We start from the raw sequence: 17,076 nt of genomic DNA, 5'->3' as shown, positions 1-17,076 counted from the left end.
AATCTGAACTGGCTGGAAGAGATTGCTAAGAGGCATAGTTCCGCATCAGGACTGATTCTGTAATCTGTTTCCCAAGAACTGTGGCAGTCTTAGGGAAAAGACATGCTTAAAGTTCGGCTGGTTCCAGTGCTTCCCCCCTCTTGTTTCTGAAAACGGGGGCACACGATGCTGGTCAAACACTGCCCCTATTTAATGTAAAGCCTGGTGGGAGCAGCTTGAATGCATTTGTTTTTTAAAAAAATCAGCTTCAAAGAGATTTGACAACTGATTGGCAGATCAGCCCATTCCCCCTCCACGGGTGGCCAATGGAAACCCTTTGCTGTAGTCGACTAGAGTGCTCACAGCCTCAAATGGGATGTTGTTGTTATATGCCTTCAAGTCAATTATGACGTATGGCACTCCTATGAGTCTTTTTTTGGATATATTCATAGGGTTTTCATGGCAAGAGGTATTCAGTGGTGGTTTACCATTGCCTTCCTCTACACCTATAGCACCCGGTATTCCCAGGCGGTCTCCCATCCAATTTGGACAGATTCAGTCTCAGTAGCTTGTAGTAACTCTATTGATTGGTATGCCATCTGTTCCTGGTGATTTGTTTCTCCCAAGCAGCTTTCACCTCACATTCTAAAAATTCTAGTTCTTCATCATACGGTTCCTCCGTGAATGAATCCGTCATCTTTGCATCTCTTTCATATAATTCTTCAGTGTATTGCTTCTATCTTCCTTTTATTTCATCTGTCAGTCAGCATGTTCTCCTGTTGATTATTCAACGTCCCTTTCATTTCTCTAAAGGTTTGGAATAGGGCTCTTGTTCTACGCTTTTTGTTCTCCTCTTCTGTTTCTGTACAATAAATATTGTAATAGTTCTCTTTGTTTAATTGCACAACCTGAATTTGCCAAAATGTGACTGAACCAGGCCCAAAAATAGTGACAGTGTGGAAGGGCCGCTCCTGCCTTAGCAAGCGGAGAGAGTGAAATAACAGCAGTGATGTCTTGAGCTGCAAAAATGGATTGTAAAGTGTGTTAAAGCTACTCCCCAACCCCTCAGCAGACACGCCTTGTAGAAAAACAAATAATTTTGCAAACCATTGGCAAGGCAGAAGATTATTGGAACGAGCACCATCTGTTAGAGACACCAGTTATTGTCACCTGGACAGTGACTGTCTTCCCTCCATAAGAAAGTTTATTCAGTGCTGCAACTATCTTCTCAGGGCTCAGTTTGAGCAAAGTCCAATCAGTGCTCACCTAGGATATTCAGAAACCACCTCTGTAAAATATAACACAACTTTCCTTCACCACTCAATCGGTGTAGTGGTTAGAGTATTGGACTGGGATCTGGGAGACCAGGGTTCAAATCCCCACTCGGCCATTTATTTAATATTTATTTGTTGTATTTATATACTGCCCCATAGCCGAAGCTCTCTGGGTGGTTTACAATAACTAAAAACATTAAAACAAATATACAAATTTAAAAACACATCTTTTAAAAACAATTTAAAACACAATTTAAAACACATGCTAAAATGCCTGGGAGAAGAAGCCATGAAGCTGCCAGTCACTGTTACACTCAGCCCAACCTACCTCATAGGGTTCTTGTGGGGATAGACTAGGGAGGGAGAGACTGCTTCAGGTCACCTCAAGCTCCTTGGGGGAAAGGTGGGATATAAATTTATTTAATTAATTGTTAATCCGAAAGAAAGACACCACCATTCTGAAAGGAAGACAAGTTGGGGCAAATGAGCACAGGATCAGCTCAACCTCACAGGCAACTGTGTGTGTGTGTGTACAAAATTCCAGTTATATGGATGTCTTGGAGTGAGTTGGCGTGCCTGCAGGTTTAGAGGCGGTGCACAGTTAGAAGCCTGTCAGGTGGGTGATGCCCTTGTATTTCGGGACAGATCAGCAACCTTCCAATTTCCACTGGGGAATATAGTGACCGACATTTGTAGCTGTTTGGTGTGGGTTTCTTATCTGGCGGGACATGCCCTGTTGAAGTCAGATGTCTAATCTTCACTGCGAAGTCAAGCTAATTTCCAGGGTAAGCCGGCTAATTTAGTTCTTGTAAATCGCTTAGAAGGTTTATTACAATCAAATGGTATATACATTTTGTTAAGTGTGTAAATAAAAGAAGAGTTGGCTGGCCTTTGTGGTATCATGAAGGTGGTGCCCTCCAGATAAGATGCTTTGGACCACAACTCCCATCAGCTCCAGCCAGCATAGGGGCTGATGGGTGTTGTAGTCCAAAACAACTGCAGGGCACCAGGTTGGCAAAGGCTGCTATGGGGGTCAAAGTACACAACACCAACTGCACAAGCAAGTCAAAGTGCAGCTCCTTCACTGCAACTATTTTAAAACAGTTAACTGGTGTCATGCAACAGCCAGGAGCATATAGCCTGAGGCAGCAAAGGAGTTCAGCCATGTGAAGAGATGGGGTTCTCCCAGGCTCAGTGCCCCATCTGTATTAAGAAGGATAATAAATGCTACAGATCAACCTTAAAGGGCCGTTGTTGTAGGGATAGCATTAGGATAATATAGGTGAAGCTCTCTCAATACTCCAAAGTGATATGGATATGTTAAGTGTTACAGGTTACATACAAACTAGTTGTTGTTGTTATGTGCCTTCAAGTCGATTACAACTTATGGCGACCCTATGAATCAGTGACTTCCAAGAGCATCTGTCACAAACCACCCTCTTCAGATCTTGTAAGTTCAAGTCTGTGGCTTCCTTTATGGAATCAATCCATCTCTTGTTTGGCCTTCCTCTTTTTCTACTCCCTTCTGTTTTCCGCAGCATTATTGTCTTTTCTGGTGAATCAGGTCTTCTCATGATGTGTCCAAAGTATGCTAACCTCAGTTTCAGCATTTTACCTTCTAGTGACAGTTCTGGTTTAATTTGTTATTTCTCTTTTTCGCAGTCCATGGTATGCTCAAAGCTCTCCTCCAACACCACATTTCAAATGAGTTGATTTTTCTCTTATCTGCCTTATTCGCTGTCCAACTTTCACATCCATAGGTAAAGATGGGGAATACCATGGTCTGAATGATCCTGACTTTGGTGTTCAGTGATACATCTTTGCATTTGAGGACCTTTTCTAGTTCTCTTCTAGCTGCCCTCCCCAGTCCTAGCCTTCTTCTGATTTCTTGATGTGGTCTCCATTTTTATTAATTACTGTGCCGAGGTATTGATAATACTTGATAATACTTGCCAAGTTCAATGTCCTCATTGTCAACTTTAAAGTTACATAAATCTTCTGTTGCCATTACTTTAGTTTTTTTGACGTTCAGCTGTAGTCCTGCTTTTGTGCTTTCCTCTTTAACTTTCATCAGCATTCATTTCAAATCATTACTGGTTTCTATTAATAGTATGGTATTGTCTGCATATCTTAAATTATTGATATTTCTCCCTCCAATTTTCACACCTCCTTCATCTTGGTCCAATCCTGCTTTCCGTGTGGTATGTTCTGCGTACAGATTAAACAAATAGGGTGATAAGATACACCCCTGTCTCACACCCTTTTCTATTGGGAACCAATCGTTTCTCCATATTCTGTCCTTACAGTAGCCTCTTGTGCAGAGTATAGGTTGAGTATCAGGACAATCGGATGCTGTGGCACCCCCATTTCTTTTAAAGCATTCCATAGTTTTTCATGATCTACACAATCAGAGGCTTTGCTGTAATCTATAAAGCACAGGGTGATTTTCTTCTGAAATTCCTTGGTCCGTTCCATTATCCAACGTATGTTTGCGATATGATCTCTGGTGCCTCTTCCCTTTCTAAATCCAGCTTGGACATCTGGCATTTCTCGCTCCATATATGGTAAGAGCCTTTGTTGTAGAATCTTGAGCATTACTTTACTTGCATGGGATATTAAGACAATAGTTCGATAATTACTGCATTCCCTGGGATCCCCTTTCTTTGGAATTGGAAATACAAATTTAGGATTTTTTTAAACATAAAGTCATATACCATAAAACATACCAAAAAAAAAAAGTGGAAATATTCAAAATGTGCCAAGAAGATAGATTTTGGCTGACAAACTGTGAGTCCTACCCTACTTCAATTGTCTGCATGTCCAAGAAACCTTTTGTAACAAATACTTAACTCTGAGGCACGGAATGCAACCGCAAGGGAAACAAAGACGAATTTAAAGGTGCATATTCATTTCCTAAAAGAACTTGTCATTCTGAGTGTTATTTTTGAGCAAGCTGTGGCCATCGTTCTGCTCCTTGATTTAAATTGCGGGGATTCACAAACTTCAGGAAGCCACAGCCTGCTGCTGGGAATTGTAAGCTGCTCTGAAGCAAAACAGACTGGAAGACATCAGTGAGGCCTTTTGCATGGGAAAGGAATGGAAAGTCAAATAGCAGAAAGACCAAATAGGGACAGGAAGAGTATGATGAGGTACTAAGGGGCGGGGGAGATGAATGGGCACGGGAAAACCAGTTTACTGAACTGACATGTGCTTCAGTGGTTCCCAAACTCTTCCCCCCTTCCCAGACCACTTGAAAATTTCGAAGGGTCTTGGCGGACCACTTAATGACTTTTCTGCCTGTTGTAGCTATTGTAATGCTCTGTGCTAGGTGCTGTGTGATTTCCTTGGAATTCAAATTATAATCAGGAGTGTAGTCGTCCAGGGTCTCAGGGGGTCTTAGATCACTAACCTTTTGGGTAGCAGGGTCCCAGCAGGGTCCCTTTATCTCCAGCATCCTACAAGCCAATCAGCATGAAAGGGGAGCATGTTAGCCACTGAGAAGAGTCTTCTAACATGCTTCATTGTCCTTTCCTGCTGAGTGGAGCCAATCAAAGTGAAAGGAGGTGAATCATCCACTGAGAAGACTCTTTTCAGTAGCTAACGCTCTCCCCTTTCATGCTGATTGGCTCCTAGGGATGTCTGTTGCTGTGGGAGAAGGTGTGAACAAGGATCTCATTCTCAACCCAGCAGTAAAAAAAGGTGTGTGTGGCTGTGACTATCATGAAGGGATCCTGCACTTCTGAATTTGCCACTACACCACTGATTGTGATACAATAAAATGCAATATAAGAAATAAATGAACCAATAAAAATCCAAGTTAATGTGAATATTTAGTGCGATGGGCACGCTGTCTCCTGTGTTCAACCACAAATCCACAGACACGCTGCAGACCCCCTGAATGAAGCTCATAGACCACTGGTAGTCTCTAGACCACACTTTGGGAACCCCTGAGGTGAATATTTCAAGTTATGCATGCTGGTTGATGGTTTGTTTGTTTTTAACCAATACAAAGTTTTATTTTCCTGTACCTTTGGATTCTCTCTCCTCTTTTTTCCAGGATAAAGAACAGCAGGATCTCCTCTTTCTAAACTTTGTCAGGTATAATAATAATAATAATAATAATAATAATAATAATAATAATAATAATAATAATAATAATAATAATAATAATAATAATAATATCCTGACTTTGCCCAGGGCAGGAAACAAAACTCTAAAAACACTCTAAAACATCTTAAAAACAGACTTTAAAATATGTTAAAACAAAACATCTTTAAAAACATATTAAAACAGAACATCTAGAACTTGGGGGTTGTGCCATTCAATGAAACTGCTCCCCTTGGTAGGTTCAATGGGCAAAAGTAGGCCCCAACATTACACAGCACATTGCCTGTTCTAACAGGACTCTTCAGCAATGGCCACTAACGTGTGTGTGTGTGTGTGTGTGTGTGTGTGTGTGTGAGACCTGGCGTCAACTTTGCTGAGTCATGCTGAGCCATCCGCTTTGCTTTGCACAGCTGTCCACTGAAGATGATTCAAGGAATTGGTCCGGAGAGGCAGGCAGGCATCACCACAGAAGTAGCATCCATGCAGTGGCGGCTCCACACAAGTCAGGCAGCAGAATCCCCTCTGAGTTTTTAGTCTGGACTTTCCAGGAGCGTTCAGCATCACCTCCATGGCCTGCTCCTTTACAGTTCGGACTAAAACCCAGAGTGGATTCTGCTGCCCCACTAATGTGGAGCTGCCAGTCCCAATCCAGGTCATGACAATGGTACCAGGTGACATCTTTCAAAACAAGCAAACAAAACCTCTTCCTGTCAGGGTCCAGCCCTAGCCCAGACCTTGACATCTCCTCAGACGCAGAGGAAGTGGAGAAGGCCCCTCCAGCAGATTTTCATGCTGCCAATGATCCTGGGGGGGCATCTGATCAAGACATCCCTGCCCCAGGAGGAGAGGTGCCCCACACCAGCTGCCTGGGCTCCTGGCCGGCTCTCAGACCCCCCCAGAGCCGCGAGAGCAAAGGAAATGGCGACCCAGGCAGGAACGTCAGAGTTGTTTGTTCATTATCTATTTATTATTTTATTACTTGATTTATATCCTGCGCTTCCTCCCAGCAGTTGTTGCCAAAGTGCCCAGCTAGCTGCCCAGGGGGCTACCCGGAAGGAGGGAGCAGCACATGGAAGCTCCTCCCTGGATCAGAGCCTGGCTGAGAGGCGGGAAGGGGTTGAGCCTCCATCTCCTCTATAAGTTGCCACTCTGAGCTCCAATCTCCAGCCGTCCTTACCAGAGCTTGGAAAATTACTTTTAAAAAGTAATAAATTACAGTTACATGGCCCCCACAAAGTAGTAATTACCGTTACAATTGCAGTTGCTCTGAAAGTAACTGATTACTTTACTTTTACTCAAAAGTAATTGCTACAATTACATTTTAGTTACTTTTAAAAAAATGCCCACAAGGTGCTGGCCTTGGCTGCTGCACATCTAAGTAGCCTAAAACATCATTAGAAATAAGCACACACACACAGAGGGTAGTAGAATTTTTTTTTATCCATAAGATTAACAGAATGGCATAACAGAATCTCACATCCCCTCACCCCACCTCCAGTAATGATGATACCCCAACACACACACACACACATATATATATTGCCTCCAGCTCTTTTCTCCTTCCACTCCTGTCAATTTTTAAACAATTATATTCTCCACGCCGTCTCGCTCTCCACCTCCTCCCTCGTCACCTCCTAAGCACCCATAGAGCATGAAGGAAGAACAACGCTGCACAGAAGCCCAATTTGAAGCACATGATTTTTATTCACAAATCAGAGGAGCAGAAGACGTCCCTTGCTCCCCCCCCCCAAGTAATGCACAAAAGTAATGCTGGAAACATTCCAATTATGCCTCAACAGTAATGAAGTTACTACTAGTTCTATTACCAGCAAAATGTAATGAAGTTACCCGCTAGTTACTCAAAAAAGTAATAAATTACAAGTAATTCGTTACTTGTAACTAGTTACTTCCAAGCTCTGTTCCTTACTTGGGGAAACAGACACTCCCATGCCATTTCCCTGCTGAAAATCCCCTTTGCCTGCCCCACTCCGGGCTGTTTTTTTCCTCTGATCAAAAAAGCAGGCACCCGGTGACTCAGCCAGAGACACAACAGACTTCCTCTTCCTCCTCCAAATGCAAGTAATTCTTGCACCAGTGCACTGAATGATCCAGACACACCCAATGCAGAGAGTGACAGAACTACCCACCTCCAGCGGAGGCTAATTGGAAGGAGATAAGGAGAGAGTGAATCACACAGACATGGCCTGAGCTCACAGGAAACCTGAGATTATTTATTGATTTACTACATCACGAGCACACTAGGGTGCCGTTTGAGAATGTGACTGATCTGACCATTTTAAGTATGGAGAGTTAAGATGTGGAAAAAATCCAGAATAAAGCACACTAGGAAATGATTACTCCTCACAGACTTTGACTTACAGCAGCGGGGCTGGCGCTACTGAAATTGATTCATGCAGGAGCCAAAGCCAGGGGTGAACAGTGAGCCAGCCAAGATGGCAGAGTTATTCTGAATTATTCTGGTTAGTCATAGTCCAAGCAGCAGAATCCCATGGCTGCTTGGACGGCAGAGGGTGGTGGGTAGGATCCCACATCAGTGCAAAGTGATGCCCATGGAGACAACAAAACAGAATTAAAATCTTGATTTCTCATACATGCAACAGGCTATCTTGTGAAATGTGTGGAATTTCAGTTGGCTGAAAGTCCAAAATATACATGGCCTTTGAAAAGGGTTAGACAAATTTGTGGAAGTCTGTTACAGCCCTAGCCATAATAGTGAAGAATGAAACCTCCCTATTCAGAGGCAGTATACCTTAGGCGCTGGAGAGAAACAAGTTGTCCAAGAACACTGGTAGGCCTCTGCTATTAATGTATTTGTGTGTGTGTGTGTATACAGCATATTAAAGGGATGGAGGAGTGGTTGCTGTGGTCTACGGAACGTCCATCTCTGTCACCAGGAAACCACTCTGTCCTGGAGCTGACTGTGAGGGCCTGTGCCTGGTGACGGGCCAGGCAGATAGTAAACTAGGGTTGCTGCTGGTGTACCATCCATCCTGCTGCCCAGCACTTTCTTTGACTGAGCTGGTGGATGCTGTCTTGGCTGTGGTATTGCAGGAGCCCAGAAGGATAGTTCTGGGTGATTTCAATGTCCACGCTGAGGCTGCCTCCAGTTTTCTGGCTTGAGACTTCATGGCCTCCATGACGACCATGGGGCTGTCTCAAGTTGTGACCGATCTGACACATAGGGCAGGGCACACCCTCGACTTAGTTATTGCTCCAGATGGAGGAAGGGGTGGTCTGGAGATAGGAGGGTGGATGTCACCCCATTATCATGGTCAGACTACTTCCTGGTGATGTTTAGACTTAATGGCTCTGATCCTCCCCTGCAGGGGTGGTAGGCAGATTAAGATACTCTGCCCCCGGAGACTAATGGAATGCACTGGGTTCCTGAATGCCCTGGGGGAGTTCCCAGTAGATAGAGCAGGTGACCCTGTTGAAGCCCTTGTCACGATGTGGAACAATGAGACACGTTTGGCTCTTAATACGGTTGCCCCTGAGCTCCCTGTCTGGCATTGTGGAGCCCTGTTTGCACCTTGGTACACGAGTGAGCTAAGGGGAATGAAACAGGGTGGATGATGGCTAGAGAGCAAGTGGTGAAAGATGTGCTGTGAGGCTGATCGGGCATGAGTAAAACATCATAACTGTGCCTACTGTGTGGCGGTGAGGGTGGCAAAAAAGGCCCACTTCTCTGCCACCATTGCATAGTCAAGTAGCCATCCGGTGAAGCTTTTCCATATTTTCTGGGCCATTTCTGGTAGCCTAACCACTGTTGTCCATGCACTGATAACTTCCAGGCTGGATTACTGTAATGCATTCTATGTGTATGTGGGGCAGCCCTTGAGGTTGTTCCGGAAGCTGCAGCTGGTGCAAAATGCGATGGTGTGACTGCTCACTGGCGTGGGACATCGCCAACATGTTACACGCTGCTGGAAGAATTCCACTAGCTGCCCATTAGCTACTGGGCCAAGTTTAAGGTGCTGGTTTTGGTGTACAAAGTCCTATACAGCTTGGGACCAGGATACCTGAAAGAGCGTCTTACCCATTATATATCCAGTCGATCACTGCACTCTGCAGGTGAGGGCCTCCTGCAGATACCATCTCATCAGGAGGTCCATTCCACACAACATAGGAAGCGGACCTTTAGTGTGGTGGCACCTACCCTGTGGAATTCCCTTCCCTTAAATATTAAGACAGGCACCATCTCTGTTATCTTTTCGGCTCCTACTGAAGATCTTCCTCTTTCAACAAGCCTTTTAAGTAGAGACCTTATCCCAGTAGTTTTGGAATTGCTTTTTAAGATGTGTGTGTGTGTGTGTGTGTGTGTGTGTGTGTGTGTGTGTGTGTGTATATAACGTTCATATATTTATAGGGATTTAAAGGGCAGGATAGAATAAACAAACAAACAAATAAATAAATAAAGTCAGAAAGGAATTACTTTCACTTGCATTCCAGAACTGTAGCTATATTAGTCTGCTGATCTGGGCTACTTTGGGAAGAAGGCTGGGTTACTACTACTACTACTACTGCTACTACTACTACTACTACTACTATTACTACTACTTTGACTGCTTAAAAATGAAATAAAAATCTTCTGTAACCATTTGAGAATGACCTCATCAAACCCAGTGGAGATTTCATCTAAGTAGACTTACATAGTACTGAGAATTCTAATTTTAGGTAGCCATGGTGAAAATTGAAGCAAGGTGGTCTTTATTCCAGGCTCATTAATCAACAACATTTTAGTCTCTGGCTCTGCTCATCATTAGGTCTGGCTCCGGCCACCATTTGCATGCAGCCTCCCAATAGATCACTATTGGGGGATTGTCGCCCTCCATAAAAGAAAGGTGGCTGACCCCCACTTCTGCTCTGATCTACTTGTATATATGTATATAATTCACGTATGTGTGTATAGGGTATATAATTCAGAAACAGTATCATGAGAATAGTGACCTACCTTATAGGACTGTTGTAAGGATGGCAGAGAGAATGATTAGGAAATACTTTTAAACACTCGAACAGTTTTAAACACTTGAATTGCTTAACAACAACAAAAATAGGCAGTTGGATGAAGAGGTACCCTTTTCGGTCAAATGCTGCCACCTCTGTTGTTGTTATTATGTGCCTTCAAGTCGATTACGACTTACGGCAACCCTATGAATCAGCGGCCTCCAATACCATCTGTTATAAACCATATCTAGCAGAATACCTAATCCAGGCACAGTTTTGTCCTTTAATGTCCTACTGACTTCAGCAGGATACATATAAGTACGTGCTTACCTCCACTGGATGTCAAATTTTTATGCCTTTTCCAAAAATATTAAACAAATGCAACGAAGTGGCCTGTGGCTTATCACAGGCCAGTTTGCAATACAGCAAAACACAAAGGAACAGGATCCCATTCTATTCCAAAGGGCGAGGGGGGGCTATTCAGGGGGAGCTGGCAAATTGTTGAGTTCTGGGAAAACAATCAGCCTTCCTGCAATGATTCTTTAGAATAGATTCTAAAGGCCCCTTCCTTGTAAAAAATTCCTGTTTAGTCACAGCCATAACCAAATGCAATGTAACACAAGGGACTCAGCAACATATCACCTATCATGACCACAAGCCTGTTACGTGCATGACCTACACTGTGTGCCCAGTCAGGGTGGGGGAAGCAGCTTTGGAGTTTTGAACCTCCCGAAAAGAAGAAACCAGTTTAGAATAGAATGGCCATTTATGCATTTCCAAAAAAGGGGAACCAAGAAAACGAAAACGATCAGGGGGAAGAAGCAACTCCCCTTGAGGAAAGGTTACATTTGGGACAACTGACTGGCCACTGTGAGAACAGGATGCTGGACTCGATGGACCACTCCCTTGATCCAGTAGGGTCTCCTTATGTTCTAGTTTGGAGGAAAGGTGAGTCAGAGGTGACATGACAGAAGTGTATAAAATTATGCACGGCATGGAGAAAGCGGATAGAGGAAAGCTTTTCTCCCTCTCTCACATCACATTAGCACTCAGGGACATCCAATGAAGCTGAATGTTGGAAGATTCAGGACTGACAAAAGAAAGTGCTTCTTCACGCACCACAGAGTTAAGCTGAGGAATTCGCTCCCACAAGAGGCAGTGATTGATGACCACCAACTTGGACAGCTTTAAAAGAAGATTAGACAAATCCATACAGGATAAAGCTCTCAATGGCTACTGGTCCTGATGGCATAGGAATCTGCCTTGTACAGAGTCAGATCTTTGGGTTCCTTCTGGGAGGAAGGGTGGGATAGGAATTTTAATAAATTATTATTATTATAAGAGGAAGGCCAAACAAGAGATGGAGTGATTCCATCAAGGAAGCCACAGACCTGAACTTACAAGATCTGAGCAGGGTGGTTCATGACAGATGCTTTTGGAGGTTGCTGATTCATAGGGTCACCATAAGCCGTAGTCGACTTGGAGGCACATAACATTATTATTATTATTATTATTATTATTATTATTATTATTATTATTATTATTATTATTATTATTATTGATCCATGATATAGCTCAGTATAGGGAGCAGCAATCACAGCGCTGCAGCTGAGTGACATCCTTATCCATGCGCCTGCGACTGCAGATAGCTATAGGAGATAGTTGAGCTGGATCCTTCCCCCACGGGACAGATTTGACAGGCAGGTGGGGTTGCCCACCTGCCAGTCACCTGGCATCGTAATGACATCAAGTGATCCACTTTCCTTTGCCTGTGTCAGTTTGAAATCAAACCCCACAGGCAAAGACACGGCCCTTCACAAGCCCAGGCAATCAGCCGATCAGCACTTGCAAATCCTGGCTGGGGTTCATGGGAGTTACAGTCCAACAATATCTGAAGGGCACCAGGTTGGGGAAGACTGCCCTATATAATTTATTATTGTTATATTTAATATTTTTATTTCTTTGCTTTTTTAACCTGCCCTTCACCATAAAGTCTTCAGGGCGGATTACTTTTTTTTTTTAAGTTCAAAATGTATTAGTCACAAGCAGGGCTGGCACCGGGTCAGGGGGGCCCTTGGGTACCAGCACCTCCCTGCAGCCCCCCCACCTCCTGCATCGTGACTTCAACATGCTGTGTGTACACACAGTGATGTGAAAATGCGGAAGCCCGCACCGGCTGTGCATGTGTGTGGGTGTCTGGGAGGGTGGTGGAGCACGATCAGTACTGAGTTATGGGGCATGTTTTGCAGCTGCAAATCACGCTCTGCGATCTGACACTGTTGCAGATCTTGGAGCTCCACTCTACCCAGCCCCAGCTTGTAGATCTAGGCAGAGGACCCTTGGGAGTGGCTGGGGCCCTCAGCCTGGACACAGGAATTGGTTGGCTCCTGAAAATGTTTCTCTCAGGTGTCAAGAGGTGGCCGCAGGTTGGCTGAAATGGACATGGGCCAAATGGGTAGACCAAGGGTAAGAGGTTCCTCACGGTTGCTTTGGAGCAGAGGAGTTGGGGATTGAACCTTGGACTCTCTGCCTGCAAGCATGTGCTCTGCAGCTTGAGAACGAGGGCCCCACCCCTAAAAGTGTGCATAAACAGCCACTGGGTGTGTCTAAGCCTCTGGATCGCTGCCCAGGTAGAGTGAGATGCAAGAGTCTTATTTGCTTTGCCACTCTTCGTGCTCGCTTTTTTTTTTTTGCAGAGTGAGAGAGTTTTTCCATGCTCCTCTTTGTTTTTGCTGGAATGCATTGTTAATTTTAAAGTGGGAAGAAAATCCAGCTGTGCTTTACAAACCACTTAAATGATTTCCGTGGGGCTGAAGGCCAAAGTGGATGGCACATGATGTGATGTATGTCACTTCAATGGCCCTTTTTAAAACAGGAAAAGCTGTTCCCACCAGAGGGGCAATCAAAGTCTACTCGATTGTGACTGAGCTGTTCAACTTATTGCTTTGTTGTTCCAGTCTAGGGTAGTTGTTCTTTCTGCTAAAAACCTCCATATTTTTTTTTAAAGTGACAATAGCAGGTGTGCACGGAGCTCCAGACACTCTGCCTTATTTTCCACTCCAAATTGCTCCGTAAGTGGATCCCCCATCACAGTTCCAAATGTGTGTTTGTCAGCATTTAAAACTTTCTGTAGAGAAGTTGCTTGGAAGAGGTTGTGAGGCGTGTGCTAAAACAAATAGGCAAAATTCTGCATCAGGAAACGTTGAATTCTGCAACCAGTATGAATTCTTGCAATTGTGTATAATTTCTTCACATAATTTTACTGTTTTGCATAATTCATTCTCGTTTTTGCTAGTTGTGAGGAAAAGGCAAGGAGCAAAACATTGATCCCCCTGGGAATCTTACCCAGCCACGTCTCTGTCTTAAGATTGTGTCAAACATTGCTTTCACCCTTACACTCATAAGGGCTAGCAACTTGGGTTCTTTTTATTTGAAAGCAGAGATTTTGAGGAAGCTGAACTCCTTTCCAAAAGCACAGCATTCTGCAACATTCCAGGGCTCCTGCCAAATCATAGCAAGCATGCAGTCCTGCTGAATGGGCCCTTTCCAGTGTTGGGTGCACCAGGAAAGAGCACCCATGGTTGATAACATGTTTTCCAAAAATTAGGCATAAAACTCAGTGCAGGTTAAATAATTTATTTCACAAACACAATTACTATGCAAACTGGGACTCACTTGCAACGAATATCTGAACTGCTAGCATGGTAAGTGCTTGAGCAGACTCCATCACTTTGCCTGGCCTTTTAGACTGTGACTGGCTGAGCAGTCATGCATTGAAAGGGGGAAACACAAAAGGTGACAGAGGGAGCCAAATAGGGAGATGACAGGGTTGCTATACCTGTAGGAGTTGGGGGGGGGGGATAGCAGGCGTGGTTTGTCATGCAGAGGTCCTGAGAAAACCTGCACTTGTTGTAGCATGTTAGGATTTATTTATATGCTGCATTTTGGTCTAAAGGCCCCAAAAGCAATGATCAGCATCGCAATACAAATGAAAGTTACAAGAAAACATTACAAAAAAAAAATCAATCAAAACAATATAAAATAGCAAAATCACAAAATATCCACCAATCACACTGGATAGGCATTCATGGGCTGCTTCGTGCTCTTAACACAGACAGAGTTTTCCAGCATTCCATCTCTCACTTGGAAGCCAGGTTAACTGCCCCCCCTCCAATCTTTCACTTAGGAACAAGCCCATCCACAATCAGTTGCCTAAGGGGAATACCCTTGCCTTCATCAAACCCCAAAGGAGAGACCTAAATGGGGTGAACTCCCCTTTGGTGTCACTCCCCTGGGAATCCCCTCTTCTACACGCCTGCCAACAGTACGGGAACCCTGTAGTGTTGCAGTTGTTCATGCTGTGTGGGAAGGAGGAAGACAGCTGCTTAGAGCAGGGGTGAGGAACCATTGACCGTCCAGATGTTGAACTACAATTCCCAGCAGCCCCAGCAAGCATGGCCAATGGTCAGAGGTGATGGGAGTTGTAGTTCAGCAACGTCTGGAGGGCCAAAGGTTCCCTTTGCCTGGCTTAGAATGAGCCCCTCCACAAACGCACACTGACAGCGGAATGAGGTAGGAATGAGGTGGCAGAGTTCTAAGGTGGTGGAACAAACCATTCATAGAACTGTAGAGTTGGAAGGGACTCATAAGGCCATCCAGTCCAACCCCCTGCTCAGTGCAAGAATCCAAATTAAAGCATACCGACAGGTGCCTATCCAGCAGCCTCTTGAATGCCTGCAGTGTTGGAGAGCCCACCAAGCCCACTGGTTCTAACAGTTAGGAAGTTTCTGCTGATGTTCAGCTGAAATCTGCCTTCCTGCAACTTGAGCCCTTTCCACTTCATACTGCGGAATGGGGGGTGTCCTATTGTTCAATGCTCTCCTGTGTCTAAACGAAGTAAAAGGAAACACCTCTCAGTAGGGCATCAAGGAGCAGATTGGGTTAGAAGCCTCTCTCCCCCCCTTCAAGTGCTGGTTGCTTTTTTGTGTTTCTCGAACGCAGGGAAACTTTCAAACGCAGCATCTTCTCTGTGGTCTGAAGTGGTCCAGTCCACTCTTCCACCTCAGGATCCCACCACTTCCTTCTTGGTGGAAGGGAAGCAAGGAGCCACTGACCCTCCGCTTTCCCTTCAGTCTCTCGGGTCAGCCCCGTGCCTTTGAGGTGGGTGGATACTAGAACGGCAGCAGTTCCAGCTGCTGCCCCTGACTGCTTACTTCCACACCTGGGGCCAGATGTTACTATTATACACTATGCCTATAGGGGGCAGCATAGCTTCCTATATTACCATTCAAAGACATCAGCGGTAAAAGGTCTTCCACATTCATGCAAGCCCAGGGCAATGCCTTCTACTGAATCAGGCCACTGGTCCAACTAACTCAGTATTGTCAACACTGACTGGCAGTGTCTCTCTCGGATTTCAGAAAGGGCTGTCTCCCAGCCCTACCTGGAGATGCCCAGGACTGAACCTGGAACTTTCTCTATGCAACGCAGATGCTCTAGCACTGAGCTGCGGCCTTTCCTTGAGATAACAAAGAGATGCACGCATGTCTGTTTCCTGGATAAAACAGGCGTTTGGCAAAACTCAGGATGTTGCTCACGCTTTTAGCGGTATAACGAAGTGGCTAAATATCAGCTGTGGCCGGATTCTTTAACTCAGTCGTTGGCTCAGCTGTTAAAAGGTGATGAACATTCTGACTCCTCGGTGGCAAAATGCCAGCAACCAAATGTTGCACATCTGTGTCTTGAGACGCATATATGTCCTAAAAGAAGATATGCAGGTACAAATTTCCTGGATAAGACAGGAAATTTGGCAGTGCTCTTTATGTTACTTGGGCTCCAATTTACATGCATGCTTTGTAAAATGTAAATGCACTGCCTTCAAGTCGATTCTGACTTATGGTGACCCTATGAATAGGGTTTTCATGAGGCTGAGAGGCAGTGACTGGCCCAAGGTCACCCAGTGAGCTTCATGGCTATGTGGGGATTCCAATCCTGGTCTCCCAGGTCGTAGTCCAACACCTTAACCACTACACCACACTGGCTCTCTATGCATGCTTTAAAATGCGCCAAAACTGGCTATCATCAGTGTTGCCTGCCTTTTTTCTGAGTTGCAGAGTTAGCAAAGGATGGCAATGAGCCTTCCAGCTGGCCAGTCAGTGTCAAAGCGTCAGCAACAGAATATCAACAGTGAAGGAAGACCCTGTCAGAATGTATGGACAGCCCTGGTTGATCAGATTAACAATGAGCCCAGCACTTATAAGAGATGTCCAGTCAGATGTCCCTAGGAAATTCAGAGGTATAGAGAGAGCGTCTGTTCATACAGATTGTAATTAATAGCCACTGACAGAAACATTTCGCCTGGATCTCTCTCATTTTTTAAAGTGGTGACTTTGCATTGCGTAAAGAAACGCATCCTTTTAGTCTGTACCAAACCTACATCCATGGGATGTCCCTCAGTTCTGACATGATGAGAGAAAAAGAACATTTTTACTCCGTATGTTGTGCCATAATGCTTGTCCTTCCTCGGCACTTAGTCTTCCTTTTAAAAAAAAGAGAATCAAAACCACTGAACCCTTCCTTCAGAGGAAGATGCTCCTCTTGAGTGGCCCTGTTCAGGATCTCTGTGACTCTACTGTATCTGGGATGCGTTGGAGCAACCAGAACTTCACACCTACTCTAAAAGTGCATGCCGATGTTTTGGCAACAGGGCTCAGTGCATCCCCTCCCCCTGTGCTCCTGGGTACGCAGGAAG

Source organism: Rhineura floridana, chromosome 2 (assembly GCF_030035675.1).
Source record: "Rhineura floridana isolate rRhiFlo1 chromosome 2, rRhiFlo1.hap2, whole genome shotgun sequence".
NCBI classification, from domain to species: Eukaryota; Metazoa; Chordata; class Lepidosauria; order Squamata; family Rhineuridae; genus Rhineura; species Rhineura floridana.
Note: the sequence above shows the minus strand (reverse complement) of the source record.